Here is a 17,891-nt window from a genome sequence, read left to right on the forward strand (position 1 = left end):
GACATTGCGGAACAGAAATAACGAGCAATCATTGAAAGAAACACATTTTAATTTCCACATCTGACGGTAGCATTTGTTAACTGCATATAGTTTACATTCCAGGTTAGAAACGCCGCTCAATATGACGAACGTCTGCATCCACGACAGTCTGGAGCTGCACAAGAGATTGCTCTACTGCAGTCTGAAACACCTCAGGCTGAATGCTGGTTACCTCCCTCAGTATGCTCGTCTTCAACTTCCTATATGTGTTAGTCTCCCGTTGATAAATCCTCTCCTTCAGGTAACCCAACAGCCAGAAACACCACAGATTCAAATCTGATTATCTTGGTGGGAAAGTAGTTCGGAACGATTGGCCAGTGATCCGGTTTTATCCAATTGCGTTACGGAGTAACGAAGTGACCTCACGAGCAGTTTGAGATAGAGCTTCATCGTGCATCAAAACAGTAGAGGCCAAAGCAACTCTCTCCCGCAGAGGAGGTATCACATTTGGTGAATAAGATCACAGTAACATGTGCTGTTCACACTGCATTTCCTTGGTCGTTGTGGTCAGCTATCCTTACAAATACCGACGCCTTACGGCAGGTCAAGACACTAATACCAGTAGCAACTCAAATCCTGCAGCGCACAGGCTGATCATGACTTCTGCTTGGGTACCGATATTGTAAATACTCTCTTGGAAATGGAAAAAAGAACACATTGACACCGGTGTGTCAGACCCACCATACTTACTCCGGACACTGCGAGAGGGCTGTACAAGCAATGATCACACGCACGACACAGCGGACACACCAGGAACCGTGGTGTTGGCCGTCGAATGGCGCTAGCTGCGCAGCATTTGTGCACCGCCGCCGTCAGTGTCAGCCAGTTTGCCGTGGCATACGGAGCTCCATCGCAGTCTTTAACACTGGTAGCATGCCGCGACAGCGTGGACGTGAACCGTATGTGCAGTTGACGGACTTTGAGCGAGGGCGTATAGTGGGCATGCGGGAGGCCGGGTGGACGTACCGCCGAATTGCTCAACACGTGGGGCGTGAGGTCTCCACAGTACATCGATGTTGTCGCCAGTGGTCGGCGGAAGGTGCACGTGCCCGTCGACCTGGGACCGGACCGCAGCGATGCACGGATGCACGCCAAGACCGTACGATCCTACGCAGTGCCGTAGGGGACCGCACCGCCACTTCCCAGCAAATTAGGGACACTGTTGCTCCTGGGGTATCGGCGAGGACCATTCGCAACCGTCTCCTTGAAGCTGGGCTACGGTCCCGCACACCGTTAGGCCGTCTTCCGCTCACGCCCCAACATCGTGCAGCCCGCCTCCAGTGGTGTCGCGACAGGCGTGAATGGAGGGACGAATGGAGACGTGTCGTCTTCAGCGATGAGAGTCGCTTCCGTCTTGGTGCCAATGATGGTCGTATGCGTGTTTGGCGCCGTGCAGGTGAGCGCCACAATCAGGACTGCATACGACCGAGGCACACAGGGCCAACACCCGGCATCATGGTGTGGGGAGCGATCTCCTACACTGGCCGTACACCACTGGTGATCGTCGAGGGGACACTGAATAGTGCACGGTACATCCAAACCGTCATCGAACCCATCGTTCTACCATTCCTAGATCGGCAAGGGAACTTGCTGTTCCAACAGGACAATGCACGTCCGCATGTATCCCGTGCCACCCAACGTGCTCTAGAAGGTGTAAGTCAACTACCCTGGCCAGCAAGATCTCCGGATCTGTCCCCCATTGAGCATGTTTGGGACTGGATGAAGCGTCGTCTCACGCGGTCTGCACGTCCAGCACGAACGCTGGTCCAACTGAGGCGCCAGGTGGAAATGGCATGGCAAGCCATTCCACAGGACTACATCCAGCATCTCTACGATCGTCTCCATGGGAGAATAGCAGCCTGCATTGCTGCGAAAGGTGGATATACACTGTACTAGTGCCGACATTGTGCATGCTCTGTTGCCTGTGTCAATGTGCCTGTGGTTCTGTCAGTGTGATCATGTGATGTATCTGACCCCAGGAATGTGTCAATAAAGTTTCCCCTTCCTGGGACAATGAATTCGCGGTGTTCTTATTTCAATTTCCAGGAGTGTAGTTTTCTGTCTACACTGGCTCAATTGGCGTAAGTTTAATTTAGCCTCCCTGTATATTGAGAACTTGTACTATTATGTATCCTTGCCCCACATCCGACGCTACTCTCGTTTCTGTGCAACCTTCCCCATCCAGTATAGCGTATTGTGTTCTGATAGCCAAATACTCCTCCAGCCAATCACACTTTTGCGAAGATCGAGCGCGCGCAAAATAACTTTGCCTGTACTTGTGCAGACAGGAATGACAGTAGTAGGGGAAGTGCGCTTCAGCATCTGAAGTCTTTTCACAAGCAGAATTTCTATGCTTCCGTAATTACTTGTCCTGTGGTCACCGGCCCTGCAGACCAAGCACGGCATCAATAGTTCGCTAGATTCAGAGCTTCCGCATCTTTCTCTATGTCGCTTCCCATCTGTTTCGTGGCCTACACAGGGATCTTTTTGTCGTAATGTGGGGAATGAAAGCTTGTTTAGGGAGTCTGGTATCCGGTATACAGATTATGTGACCCCTCCATTGAATTCGTGTCCTCTTTTGACATTGTAAGACGTTGGGCTGGTTCATGATCTCATAAATTTCATTACTTCTAGTTGTTCTCAAAGTGCGTCCGTCTGTCATCGGGGTCCAGATTATTGCCATCTCCTTTCTTTCATGACTTGGAAGCTTTTGCATCTCTCTTTTAGTTAATATTCAGTTTTATGAACAATAGAGGGCAGTCGGGTATATAACGGGATTGTAGATCTTCATTTTTGTAGGATGTGACGTATGTTGCAACTCAGACGTATCTCTGAGAGCATATAAACGCGCGGAACCAGTACAAATGGGTATTTGGTCATAACGGCTGTACCAACTCCCAGGTACTTGAAGTGGTCAACGGACTTAAACTTGTCATTATCAACAGTGAATTGTTCTCGTGCATATTTGTTAGTTTTTTGTTTATTAATGAGTAGACTTAGAGAAAGCTTTCGACAAAGTTGATTGGAATACTCTCTTTCAAATTCTAAAAGTGGTAGGATTAAAATACAGTTAGCGAAAGGCTATTTACAACTTGCACAGAAACCAGATGGCAGTTAGAAGAGTCAAGGGGCACAAAAGGGAAGCTGTGGTTGAGAATGGAGTGAGACAGGGTTGTAGTCTATCCCCGATGTTTTTCAATCTGTATATGGAGCAAGCAGTAAAGGAAACAAAAGAAAAATTTGAAGTAGGAATTTAAGTCCAGAAAGAAGAAATAAAAACTTTGAGGTTTGCTGAAGACATTGCAGTTGTGTCAGCAAAGGACTCGGAAGAGCAGTTGAACGGAATGGACAGAGTCTTGAAAAGAGGATGTAAGATGAACATCAACAAAAGCAAAACGAGGATAATTGAATGTAGTCGAATTAAATTAGATGATGCTGAGGGATTAGGTTAGGAAATGAGACAGTTAGTGTAGTAGATGAGTTTTGGCATTTGGGAAGCAAAATAACTCATGCTGGTCGAAGTAGTGAGGATATAAAATGTAGACCGGCAATGGCAAGGACAGCGTTTCTGAAGAAGAGAAATTTGTTAATATCGAGTATAGATTTAAGTGTGAGGAGTCCTTTCTGAAAGTATTTGTATGGAGTGTAGCCACGTATGTAAGTGAAAAATGGTTCAAATGGCTCTGAGCAGTATGGGACTTAACTTCTGAGGTCATCAGTCCCCTAGAACTTACAAGGGAACCTCCCCATCGCGTCCCCCTCAGATTTAATTATAAGTTGGCACAGTGGATAGGACTTGAAAAACGGAACACAGATCAATCGAGAAAACAGGAAGAAGTTGTGTGGAACTATGAAAAAAATAAATATACAAACTGAGTAGTCCATGCGCAAGATAAGCAACATCATTTTAGAGTGTTAGCTCAGAAGCGTCGTGGTCCCGTGGTTAGCGTGAGCAGCTGAGGAACGAGAGGTTCTTGGTTCAAGTCTTCTCTCGAGAGAAAAGATAATTTTTTTTTTTTTTTTTATTTTCAGACAATTATTATCTGTCTGTCCGTCCGTCCGTCCGATGCGAGGTAACTGCGCCGTAGTATGGGGACGCTACACCTAAACAAACATCGAAACACAGGACGTCAGTCGACTACAGTTCACGGAAGAGAGAGTATTCCTGCTAACGAGGCACCGTGGCTGGCAGTAGACTGTTAGCTACTTCGGATGAGAGTGCATTAAATACGTGAGATGTATTCCGTGGGCAATATAAATCCAGCAAAACACAGACGCTAAACTTATTACAGTGAGCTGAGACGTCAATGAACGAAAGGACAGATCATAACTTTGCGAAAATAAAGAAAGTAAAATTTTCACTCGGCGAAAGACTTGAACCAAGGACCTCTCATTACACAGCTGCTGACGCTAACCACGGAACCACGGCGCTCCTTAGCTTACATTATCCTTGATGTTACCTATCTTGCGCATGGACCACTCATTTTGTATATTCTGCTCAATTTTTTCATAGTTCCACACAAATTCTTCCTGTTTCCTTGACTGATCTGATCTGTTTTCAATTTTTCAAGGCCTATCCATTGTGCCAACTTATAACTAAATCTGAGGGGGGTGCGATGGGGAGGTTCCCTTGTTAGAACTACTTAAACCTAACTAACCTAAGGATATCACACACATCCATGCCCGAGGGAGGATTCGAACCCGCGACCGTAGCGGTCGCGCGGTTCCAGACTGAAGCGCCTAGAACCGCTCGGCCACTCCAGCCGGCATGAAAGTGAAACATGGACGATAAACAGTTCAGGAAAGAAGAGAATAGAAGCTTTTGAAATGTGGTCCTACAGAAGGAAGCTTAAGATCAGATGGGTAAGTCACGTAACTAATGAGGAAGTACTAACAGAATGGGGGAGAAGAGAAATTTGTGATAGAACCTGACTAGAAGAAGGGATCAGTTGGTAGGACACTTTCTGAGACATCAAGGGATTACTGGAGCGAAGCGTGCGGGGGAAAAATAGTAGAGGGAGAAGATATGAATGCAATAAGCAGATTCAGAAGAATATAGGTTCCACTAGTTACTCGGAGATGAAGAGGCTTACGTAGGGTAGAGGAGCATGGAGAGTTGTATCAAACCAGTGTTTGGACAGAAGACAACAGCAACAGTCCTGCGTTACTTTCTGCTTTGGTGACCCTTTTGTACATCTTCCCAAGATCTTGGTCTTCTAAACTACATCTAGCAAGCCGGCAAACGGTCTTATTAAAAGGGTACGCCAGTACGACCAACAATTCGACAAGTCACTAATCTCTGACTAGAATAACTAATAAAAACGTGAGCCCATAAAGAATTGAGACTGCTGCTTCTAACAGGCGAAGAGTACAGCTCAACAGGCGACAGCAAAGGCACTCGTCCATAATGAGTTTTTGCGCAAGTGTCAAGTTATTTTGCGCAAGTTCTATTGTACCTTGCAAAATGTGCTGAGAGGCAACACTGGTGCTACATCACATGATCAGAACTGTAGATTCAAGCCAGTTGACGGAGAGCTGCAGCGAGACGGTGAAGGTTGAACTCGTGGGCGCCGGCCCACCGTGGAGGGCCGCGGCTACGCTCCGTTGGAGGCGATGCCGTTTTTAGGCGTCGGCCGTTTGTGGCTTTCACCGGTGATGCCACAGCTGTGCGGCGCGGCGCGCTACGCTGCTATGGGAGACCGAGGTTTTGTCGGCAGACTTTTCCTCTCGTACACCATCTGTACAGAGCGTCAAGCGCTCCCACGAGTTTCTCTCTCTCAGAGTAGCCGTGTACGCTACCTTGTCTATAAGTGAGGCCCACAAGTAAGTTCTGTATAACATTCACTAAGTGGGTTTCCTGTTTTAGTAAATCACAATCAGTGGTTTTAGAAGTGGTTTTATTGTCTACACTGCATTTACACTGCTGACCATTAAAACTGCAGTGCCAGGAAGGACAGCAAATAATTAAATTTTACCTATTGTGCTGGGGCGTTGCCCACCGTGCATGCGTGGAAGACCTCTCTGCGGCTCCTATTAGGGGCAGTTGGAGCGCCGCTTCCAACCATCTGTGAGGCCGCCTCGCTCTTGAGCAATCCCTGTTCCTGGCCTGATTTGGCGACTGCAACAGTTACAATCCGAAGATATCGAGCAGTTGTTTCGATGAAATATTGTGGGATTTGCACAATGTTACCCGGTGGCTAAGACGAGAAATGTGTTTGCAGTTGTGGTCTAGTTTGCCTCGGGAGAGAATACAACGGCTTCTCAACCAAATCAGAGCATGCATTCAGGCCAGAGGGGGTGTGACATCATACTGCCAAGTTCTTTGTAAATTTGACTCAGAAAAGAAATGGAGGCGACGACGTACGGATCACGGATTTACTTCATACTTTGTACACTTTGAATAGTCCATTAGGACAACATAATGTTCAAGTTGCAAGGCGTACTAATTAGGCGATTTTGAGAAAATTGCGAGAGAAGCTTTACGCATTAATGATGTACCGATGCTTTGCAATCCTCAGCACGAGATGCCGGTGGTCGTGTGGTTAACGTTCAAGCTCTGTAATCGTTGGATCGCGTCCAGCTCCTGCTTTTTTTAAAAAATTTATATTTTTTTCAACACTAGCCATATTATTTCATACTTTGATGAAAAGAGACGTGTATTTGCATGAATCTTTATTGAACTTCCAGTGTTATTTGGCTGTTTGCTAATTTTTATCATCACAACAAATATATTTATAGCTATCGACAATTAAACGACCAATCCATAAAGTTTTCCTGAAAATGTGTGCCTGTCGTGATTTCCGAAATCCCGGGTAAGGTGCCGAGAACTGCTTTCGCAGGTGGACACTTTGATATGCAGACACAGGTTTTAAGGACAGGCTTGGAAAGCGCAACTCAGCCATCGATAAATACAGGTGTAATTAACTTCATTCAGTAATTGAATTAATCGTCGGATCTGCTTTCGACATTACAAGCTGCAGAATGATATTTTTCACACAGACACGGAAAAAATGGATTAAAGCGGCATCAGCTACATCGAATGAACGAAATTTTCCTGCATGCACAAAGAATCTTCAGAGTTTCGAAGGGAAAACGAAGCTCATGACATTTTGAAAAATTTCTCTTTCTTACTACAGTTTGGATGCAAACCATGCGTGACGCAATATGTTCGTAAATATCGGTACCGAAAACTGGCGATGTACGATTGGATGTATTTTAATAGCATCTTTACGAGAAACAATTTCTTGTTCGCTCTCAGTCAAATACGAAAAAATTTGAAGGCACTTGATAAACTTATTAATTTACCTACAAAAACAAGTCTCATTACGTTTGTTGTTCGTGCAAATACACGTGTCTTTTCATTATATTTGCTTTCAGATGTAATGTGTATGAAATAATATGACTAGTGTTGAAAAAATACAAATTAAAAAAATGTGAACAGGACTCGACCCAGCGATCAACCGATTACGGACCTTAAACGCTAAGCACATGGCCGCCGCCATCTCGTACTGTGTTGCAAAGTGGCGGTATCTCACTGACGCGTAAATCGTCTCTTGAGATTTTCTCGAAATTGTTAAAGTAATACACATTACTACTTGCACATCGTATTGTGCTAGTGGACTACTAAAAGAGTATAAACTCTGAAGTAAATCTGTTATCCGAAAATCGTGACCTTCCGTTGTCAATATTGCAATTACCGAAATAACGTCACATGCCTTTCTAATCCCATTAAGTTTCGTTTCGTTCCCTCTTCGTCTTCTGGTTGGTTCATTTTTGTTTTGTTGTGCATTGTATTTGTCTTATCTGTACAGATCTGAAGTCGGTTCTATGAAAGTAGAGGTAGCCACAACATGAGAAACAATACAATCTGCTCCCCAGATAAGTCGTGCTAATTTATGTATATCTTAGTTCGGTTTTCGTCCGGTTGAACAAGCAGAATTTTTACTGGCTTGCTAGCGCGCTAACATGCCACTTAATCTGAATATTGGGTGTGCCCTAACAAACCGTAAGGAGATCATTAATGAATATGCAATGGGTAAAGAAAATCTGTGCCAGAGCTAGACTGGAACGTGGAAATCGTTCTCATCTGGTACATGGAAAGAATGACTGTCGATGCACCTCCGCAAGAGGTATAAATTCTCCGATTTTCTGGTTGTGATCATTTCGCGTGACGTATACGGTTGGGGGGGGGGGGGGTAACATGTTGCCCAACTCCACTTCGAACGGACGCTCCCGGAATTTCAGCAGGAAACCTCCCCGAGATCCACAACATTGTAGTTAACTACGCCACTGGACTGTTTCGAGCAACTTCGTAAAGCTCTCGCGCGTACTAAACGGCCTAGTGACGAAACGTGTCGCGTCCTTCTATCTCGTCTATTATTTCAACCTGCAAGTGTCCCAGACCCATGAGCAATATTCAAGAATAGTTCTTACAAGTGTTTTGTTAGCAACTTCTGCCGTGGATGAATTGCATTTCCTTAAGGTTCTTTCAATCAATATCGGCCTGACATCCGCTTTTCGTACAGCTTGCAAGGGAACCTCCCCATCGCACCCCCCTCAGATTTAGTTATAAGTTGGCACAGTGGATAGGCCTTGAAAAACTGAACACAGATCAATCGAGAAAACAGGAAGAAGTTGTGTCGAACTATGAAAAAAATAAACAAAATATACAAACTGAGTAGTCCATGCATATGATAGGCAACATAGAGGTGTATGTGGGCTCAGTAGCGCTGTGGTCCCGTGGTTAGCGTGAGCAGCTGCGGAACAAGAGGTCCTTGGTTCAAGTCTTCCCTCGAGTGAAAATTTTTACTTTCTTTGTTTTCGCAAAATTATGATCTGTCCGTTCGTTCATTGACGTCTCTGTTCACTGTAATAAGTTTACTGTCTGTGTTTTGCGATCGCACCGCAAAACCGTGCGATTAGTAGACGAAAGGACGTGCCTCTCCAATGGGAACCGATAACATTTGATCGCAAGGTCATACGTCAACCGATTACTCCACAGGAAAACATTTCTGATATATTCTATACGACACTGGTGACGGCATGTGCGTCACATGACAGGAATATGTTGTCGACCCACCTAACTTGTACACTTGGCGAATAGGTAAAAAGATTCTCCTGCCGTGCCCGATTTAGGTTTTCTTGTGGATGTGATAATCACTCCCAAAAAAGTGATGAAAACATAAGAGTTTGTCACATAAACTGCAGCAAATGAATGCAACAGTTTCACAGTCGCACAGTTTTCCCTGTGCTCTGTCAAAACATATGTTTTTAACGTTTTCAAATCATTCCGTGTGTAGACCGTCAAATCCTGCATATTTCCAAGCAAATCTGAACATGTCCTGTAATTTTGGAGAGCGAAGTTGATTATGTGTGAGTGCCTGAACTTTGATAATTGTCTGAAAATAAAAAATTAAACTTTTCACTCGAGGGACGACTTGAAGCAAGGACTTCTCGTGCCGCAGCTGCTCACGCTAACCACGGGACCACGGCGCTCATGAGCTCATATTCTCCTTGATGTTGCATATCTTGCGCATGTACTACTCAGTTTATATATTTTGCTTATTTTTTCATAGTTCCACACAACTTCTTCCTGTTTTCTCGATTGATATGTGTTCAGTTTTTCAAGGCCTATCCACTGTGCCAACTTATAACTAAATCTGAGGGGGGTGCGATGGGGAGGTTCCCTTATTAGTTTTAAATAGTCATTCCTCTTTAGCTCCCCCTTAGTTGTTTTAATGTCGTTACTTTTCCCAGTGATTTATCGCTGTCCGACAGCATAATAGAAAAAAATGGCTCCCTTAGACTATTTATGCACAATAAGTTGCGTTTATTTATTTAGAGCAAACTGTCAATCCCAGTATTAGTCATCAATCTTTCTTGTATTTCGGCAGTCTTCTGGCTTTGAAACTTGTTTAAAGACAGGTGCATCATCTTCGAACAGCTTCTTGGAGATTCTGACAGTGTTATCCACTAGATAATTTGTAAGAGGCGTATTCGGAAAGTAAGGTCCGATTAGGCGCGAAATGGAAACCACTATGAAAATCCGATGGAACTTTGCACATATGTGTTGGCGGTGTCTTTAGTCTGCCCATCGATCGCATCACGTCGCTCTTTTCAGTTCAGAGCGCAAAGTGATCACGTAGAAATGCCTAAAACAACAATGCCTCCCACCAAGTATGCGGATCTGCCCCTGCAGAGTGCTGCTGAGAATTGCCATGAAGAAGGAAGTGTGTGGCACTTGTGTTAGGTGGACTGCATTCATTAAGGCGAAGCCTCTCAGCTGGCCCTCCTACTTCGGGGGAGACATCGTTGTTCTCGGCACCTTTACTCGCTCACAGTGCGCTCACAACTGAAAAGAGCGACATGATGCGATCGACGCTCATACTGGAGACACTACCCAACACATTTGTGCACAGCTTCATCGGGTTTTCACTGTGGTGTCCATTTCGCGAGCGATCGGAACTTACTTTCTGGACAACCCTCGTATAATAAAGGACCTGTGGTTTTTTTTTCGCGTGTGTTACCCTTCGTTGCTCAAACGGATTGCAAAAAACTACTTCTTGGAGAGGGGGCGGGGGCAAGTAGAACATCACAGGTATTTCATCTTAGCCAGTTGTCATTCCACTGTTGAACGATTTTAGTTTATTTTTTACAAGCTGACAAACCTGAAATTGCCTGGCTATTCACTTTGCCAATTTTTTGTTAGAAACAAAAACAAAAAAACTCTGTTTGTTGTGTAAATATCGAAAAAAATTAATTTCCGTGTATTCGTGAAAACACCCTTGAAATTATCAAACAGTTCCTTGATGCTGGCCGCAGATGATTCGCATGCCTACAACAAGGTGGTAGTGCTGCAATGACTATAGTTTTCTCCTATTGCCATTTGCACTTAGCACTTAAAAACTGTTAAAATCGCTGCCAGGTGTCAGGGATTTCCTTAAGATGACTCGGCTATAGGAGTTGAAACTTCGTGCACGATGGAACAGTTTCTTACGCATCTCACTGTTTAAGACTCATATCTCCTTAACTATAGGTGGCATCATGATATAATTTTGTAGATGTTTTTATCTCCATGTGTGGATAATGTCTGCGAAATTCATGGGGAATAGAGTTACTAGCAGGTAAGTAATATATTTAAGCATCATGCGTGATGCGGCAGTTTTTCACGCATCTTATTATTTATGATCTCAAATCTCGTTAACTATGACAGGTAGACGGTTCGTATCTCCACAACGAGTGTTGCCTCCCAAGGATATGTGCACCAAATTTGGTTGAAATCGGTCCAGTAGTGTAGGAGGAGATGTGGATCACACATGCGCGCGCGCGCGTGCACACACACACACACACACACACACACACACACACACACACTCTCTCTCTCTCTCTCTCTCTCTCTCTCTCTCTCTCTCCATCCTTCTCTCTCTGTCTCTCTTTTATAGTATGCATGAATTCCGTGATCTGTCATTCGGGTAACTCAAAATCTGCCATTTGCACGATTATAGAAAGGAGGAACTATATTACGATCTTCAGCGGTGAAACAGTTTTGGAAGACCGAATTTAATATTGCAGCCTTCTCTGTGTCATATTCCGTTCGGTGCCAGTATGGTCACAGAGCGACTAAACAGATTATTTCGAGCCACTTACGTACGACCAAATTTTCTTTTCAATCGGAACAGTTGGTAATATTTTACTTTCTGTCTAATTGAAAGCGTCTCGCGTTGCTCTCCTTTGTCTCGTTTTAGCTTTGTTTAACTTTTTCATATCAACTTGGCTGCTTCTTCGATTGAATCTATGATATTCCTGTGATTTCTTAACAACTTTTTAAGACACATGTCCACATAACATATTTTCTTTCTTTGTGTGTGAGGAATGTTTCCTGTAAGTTTGGCCGTACCTTTTTGTAACACCCTGTATACGACCTAACATTTTCGATCGGATTTGCATCCGAAGACATTGCAGGTCAATCTATCGTGGACACCCCATTGTCTTGTTTCCACTCTGTACAGAGACTGCTGCGATGTTTCGGATCATTATCCTTTTGAAGCACCCAGTTTGCGTCGTTCAAACCAAATAGCTTCTTAACGGACCTCAGAAGGCATTTTTGATGAATATATAAATATAAATAAGTGACGCTTCAGATATTTTGTACTCATTTTAAGCTGCAATCGACAAAACAAAACATAAAACTCTCACACCGTTTATGTAGACACTGCGCAAAAGCGCATTGATTACAAATTTGAGATCACTACCAGAGATGTCGCTGCGGACGTTACATTAAAATTATGGCGTACACTTTCTTGTGGAAATGACTGTAGCTCAATTGTGCGACGCGTATCGCCTGTTCGTCAGTATTTACGACTTCGCATGGAAATAAAGCAGACCGGAGGGAACATTTAACTCGAAAAAACGAGTGTAATTATACCGTGTTGTTCTCTGTTGCGGAGGATGTAATGGGACGGCTGCGGGTTACGCCGCCAGCTTTACGAGAGGGCGCTGTAACGGTCAGCTGTGATCCCGTAACCTGATGCGGCTGAAGGCGAACAGGGCACCAGGCCCAGCGCTGGGAACCGGAAGGGTGGAATGACTCTCCCGCCGTCTGCTTTCCCGTGTCCCTTTGCAGCCCTGCGACGCGAACAGAACTCGCAGTAAGTGCTATCTCTACAGTTCGTCCAGGATGTTTCAGAACGTATGGTAACTATTTCGAAAGACCCGCGTCAGGTGAAGGTCCGCTTATGGTGTTCGCTCGAATGGCTTGTCGCAGGACCGCAGGTAGTGCCGCGGAAGTTCGGCAGATGTCAGTGCAGCCGCATTCGACTTCGCGCATTCGCACTGGCATCCAACGCTAGAATTGCCCAACCCAGGGTGGGCAGAAATGAAAGACCTCACAGTTTAACTACTCGATCGCCCCTTAGCCGCTATCTTCAAGATCATGGTGCGTAAGGCCGGTATTACACTACCAAATTTCTTTGTCAAATATCTTTGTCCAATATCTTTGTCAAAGATATTTGATGGTGTAATATGGAACTTTGTCAAATGTAGTCCAATATTTGATCAAATCTAGGGCCTCGCTGTAGATTTGATCAAAGAAGTCGCTTGTCTTCTGTTCACTGCAATGTGACATGTTACCACATGGAACGCTAGCATCGCTGCATTCTGTCGTCTGTAGTGTTTTTATAAACATTGCGGGTAAATACAATAGGTGTGTGCCGACAACTACAAAATTAATGGAGATGTATGAAGCTGATGAGGCGCTTTACAACGTGAGGCACGCTGAATACAAAAATAGATTAAGAAGATTGGAGACCTGACCTAACCTAATCTAACCTAACCTAACCCTCTCCTGTAGCAAGGAATTGGAGTATTACAGTGAGCCTGTCTTCGGCAGATGTAGCAGTTCTTAAGTGAATATTGTGCTTTGTTGTATGAGGATACACTTCATTGAACACATACAGAAATGTATGCTCATCCATTCTTAAGTAATTGATGTACGATTTGACGTCCTCCACTATAAGCTCACGTAACAAGTTTTGTTGAATGCTTTTATCGTGTCGTCGTAAAATCCACGGTTTCACCCAGGTATGTTTCCTTTTTCTCCCCCGCTTCTCTTCCGCATGTTCACACAGTGCAATTGAGGTACATGCAACTGCTGCAGATAATAACAACTTGTTGTCAGCCATCTTGAACTTTGACGAAAAATATGATGACAGTGTAATACCCCTTCTAGCACTACGTCAAAGATCTTTGTCAAATATATTTGACGGAATATTTGATCACATCGTTGATTAAATCTTTGACAAAGAAATTTGATAGTGTAATACCGGCCTAAGTGACCCTGCAGAAAATGATATCTACGCGAGATATACAACTGTCCCATGTACAATGTTCGCACAGTCTTGCGAATCGTAGTAATTATTTTACACATAGTGCATATGACGTCGTTACGACTAATGAACGTGAGTGAACTTTACTTTTGACTGTCTGCTATTCATCTATACTATAACACTTCTTTAAATATTTTTAACAGTCCGCAGGTTCGTCTCTCTTCAGACAGAATAAGGCGCAAAATGGTTAATACTACAGGTTAAACTTGTTGTCTGAAACGTCATAAATTTAGTTTTTGATTGCACGTGTTGCCTAGACAACTGTAACACAGTGTGTTCCAAAATGATCTTTACAACTTCGATGACGTATATTTCAGGAATGGGGATTGGTAGAAAGGTGCGGTTTGCGGCGTAATCTTCACACACACACACACACACACACACACACACACACACACACACACACACACCTAAAGTTTTACCAGCTGTTTAATAGAGTTCAGTACGTTGAGACGCATGACGGAATGGTTTTCTTGGGCTCTGGATAAGTGCCTGTTTCACCTGTTCGACTTCTGCATCTCTCGTGCTAGGACGCCCAGTACAGGCCCTCTTCATGACGCTTTCGGATTCCGTGAAGCTCTTGTGCCACTGTCTGATGGTCGGGCATAATAATGGTGTGCTTCTGTAACGTGTCCGGAAGTTCGACTGGCCATTTTCGTAAATACTAGCCAACAAAAACAAAAAACTTTAGGTGTTTGTGAGCATTATACCGCAAATCGGGCCTTTCTAATTACCCTCATTTCTGAAATATGCGTGATCGAATTTGTGCAGATCGTTTTGGAACATAATCCCAACGGATTGAGTACAGGGTGTTCCAAAAGATTCTTCACTGAATCACTGGTTTTTTTCTAATACTCCAATAAGAAATGAAATAATTTCTATCATAATGTACTCTTTGGTTCTTTTCATCGAATCAGAGTAAAGTTTTTTCTCATTCACATTTGGTTAATAGCCCGCTCCATTTAAACACTTTTCTTTTTAAACTCTTTCATGCAAATATATTTCAGCGAACTATTTCAAAAGCAGACTTAACACTTCTCGATTTTCGTATTGTTCACAATTGAAATAAATTTTTTAAAATATGTTTGAGCAATTGATTTAGACTTCTATCGAGACTCAGCTGGAAATGAATTTCGTCGTACATATTTCAGGAAATAGGCGCAGCTCAGTGACAGCTCTTTATCTTCAAAAATCAATTTAGCTTGGTTTATTAAACACCAAAGAATACTGTCGAGTGCTACGTGTTAAGACTTTCAGTAATAACACGTATAGTAATAGAAGAAGACTCGATCGGGGCCAGAACGAGAAGTGATTACAACATCGACACTCACTTATATAGTCTTCATTTAATAATAGTCGCCACAGGGGACTGCGTGCAGTCTCGGGCTGCTTCTTGCAGTGGACTGAAGTCGACCAGGTGAAATTGAATCCACCGACATTGAATCTGGCCACATGAATTTTCCGTGTCGAGCGAAGAACAACCGTCTCCTCTCGATCAATCCCCACGGTGTGCAATTTTAATGGCCAGTAGTGTATATTATATTTAAAACATTTAAAACAGCACACACACACACACACACACACACACACACACACACACACACACACACACACACACGGCCAGTCGGTCGCACACACGGGCATAGAATATTTACATTGGTGGTAAACTCATAATATCATGACGTATTCAGCCTCCAGAAAAGTTACGTGTATGTTTATACAGTGACACACGGTGCATCGTGAGTAGTGTCCGTATTCCGGTGGGCAGTTGTCCACGAAGCACTAAGCACTGCAGTAACTTGCCTGTCCCGTGGTACTGCAGTGGTAGGCGCTAGCGTAAACGTTCCAGGCAACTTCGTGTGGCGGGCGAGTGGTTGCGACATAGGGCCGTAACGACCTGTTGCGAGGCGGGTGAACGTCTGTGGCCGCGAGTCTTGAAAGAAAGCCCAGAGAAAGTGCACGGAAGTGGCGGCTGGTCGCCGCCTGCAGGAAGCTGGGGCCCAGCCGGTGGGTCAGCCTGGGGCAGCGCGACTAAATCCCACTCCCCTGAAACCCCTCGGCGTCCACGGGAAATGTTACGAAAGAGGAACGCCGCAGTCGGTATCTATACAAGGTATATTTCACATGGTCCTTCTGCATATATGCACTGCAAGCCATTGTACAGTGCGTGTGGAAAGGATACTTCTTTTCTATACTAGACATTTCCGCTTCTACTACATTCGCGTTTTGTGTCATTATCCCTCCGTAAGTACCCTAATCTACGTCTACATACGTGCTCCACAAGTCACCAGACGGTGCATGAGAAAGGGTAACTTTTACAGTTGCTGATCATTCTGTTTCCTTTGTTTTATTTTTTATTTACACGTCAAGTTCCGTAGTACCAAATTGAGGAGCAAATCTCAAAGGTCATGCAACGTGTCAGTACGTGAAATTACAACATAAAAGTAACGAAAGATAAAAATAAATGTTTATGAACCGAAAAAAGTCAGTCCATAAGATTAAGTAAACGCAATCAACAATACAATAAGAATCAGATTAATTTTTCAAGGAACTCCTCGACAGAATAGAAGGAGTGACCCATGAGGAAACTCTTCAGTTTCGATTTGAAAGAACGTGGATTACGCTAAGATTTTTGAATTCGAGTGGTAGCTTATTGAAAATGGATGCAGCAATATAGTTCACACATTTCTGCGCAAGAGTTAAGGAAGTCCGATCCAAAATATACTGTAAAAGGTACCCTTTCCCATGCACCGCCTTGGGGCTTGTGGAGCACGTATGTAGACGTGAGTTGGAAAAAAATTAAGATCAACTGGAGAATTCTGGTGTCTTTTTGTAGTATTCAAAGCCTCATTACTTTTCGGACTGTCTTTTATTTTCCTATTTCCCTAATGCACACTGACTGAAAAAAAAATCTCAGCACCAAAAAATGATTGATTGGAGATTAATGAGCTTTCGAGAATACAATTGTCTAGGTAGCATATTTAAGTGATTAACATTGCAAGATCACATGTTATGGAAAGCACAAGATAGCCATTGTAAAAGTGAAATGCTGATACATTAATGTCCGGTGTAACTGCCAGAATGTTGAATGCAAGTATGTAAACGTGCATGCATTGTGTTGTACGGTTGCTGGATGTCAGTTTGTAGAGTTCCATGCCTGTTGCCCTTTGTTGGTCAATACAGGGACGGTTAATGCTGGTTGTGGACGATGGTGGACGTGTGCCCGATGATATCCCGTATGTGATCGAGCAGGTCAAGGCAACGTGTCGACACACTGTAGAGCCTATTGGGCTACAACAGCGCTATGTAGTGAGCGTTATCCTGTTGGAAAACAGCCCCCTTGAATGCTGATCATGAATGGCAGAAAGACAGGACGAATTACCAGATTGACGTGCAGATATGCAGTCAGGGTGCGTGGGATAACCACGAAAGTGCTGCTGTCATACGAAATCACACCTCAGAGTATAACTCCAGGTGTAAGTTCAAAAATGGTTCAAATGGCTCTGAGCACTATGGGACTTAGCCTCTGAGGTCATCAGTCCCCTAGAACTTAGAAGTACTTAAACCTAACTAACCTAGGGACATCACACACATCCATGCCCGAGGCAGGATTCGAACTTGCGACCGTAGCGGTCGCGCGGTTCCAGACTGTAGCGCCTAGAACCGCTCGGCCACCCCGGCCGGCCCAGGTGTAAGTCCATTGTGTGTAGCACGCAGACATATTAGTTGCAGGTCCACAACTGACCTCCTCCTAACCAACACGCGGCCATCATTGGCACCGAGGCAGAACCAGCTTCCATCAGAAAACTCGAACAGACCTCTCCCTGCCCTCCTATGAGCACTGAAGTCGCAGAAGGTGGTGGTTTAGGGTCAGTGGAACGCATGCTGCAAGATGTCTGGCTTGGAACCCTCTTGAAGTAACCGATTTATAACAGTCTGGTCACTGTGGTGCCAACTGCTGCTCAAACT

General features: G+C 44.2%; 1 protein-coding gene across 1 annotated transcript in view; it reads left to right on the forward strand.

Annotated features, from left to right (window-relative positions):
• The window catches only part of LOC126484368 (LHFPL tetraspan subfamily member 3 protein), a 149,132-nt gene that overhangs the window by 69,278 nt on the left and 61,963 nt on the right, over positions 1-17,891 (forward strand). The window lies entirely within an intron of this gene.

This window comes from Schistocerca serialis, chromosome 6 (assembly GCF_023864345.2).
Source record: "Schistocerca serialis cubense isolate TAMUIC-IGC-003099 chromosome 6, iqSchSeri2.2, whole genome shotgun sequence".
Classification (NCBI taxonomy): domain Eukaryota; kingdom Metazoa; phylum Arthropoda; class Insecta; order Orthoptera; family Acrididae; genus Schistocerca; species Schistocerca serialis.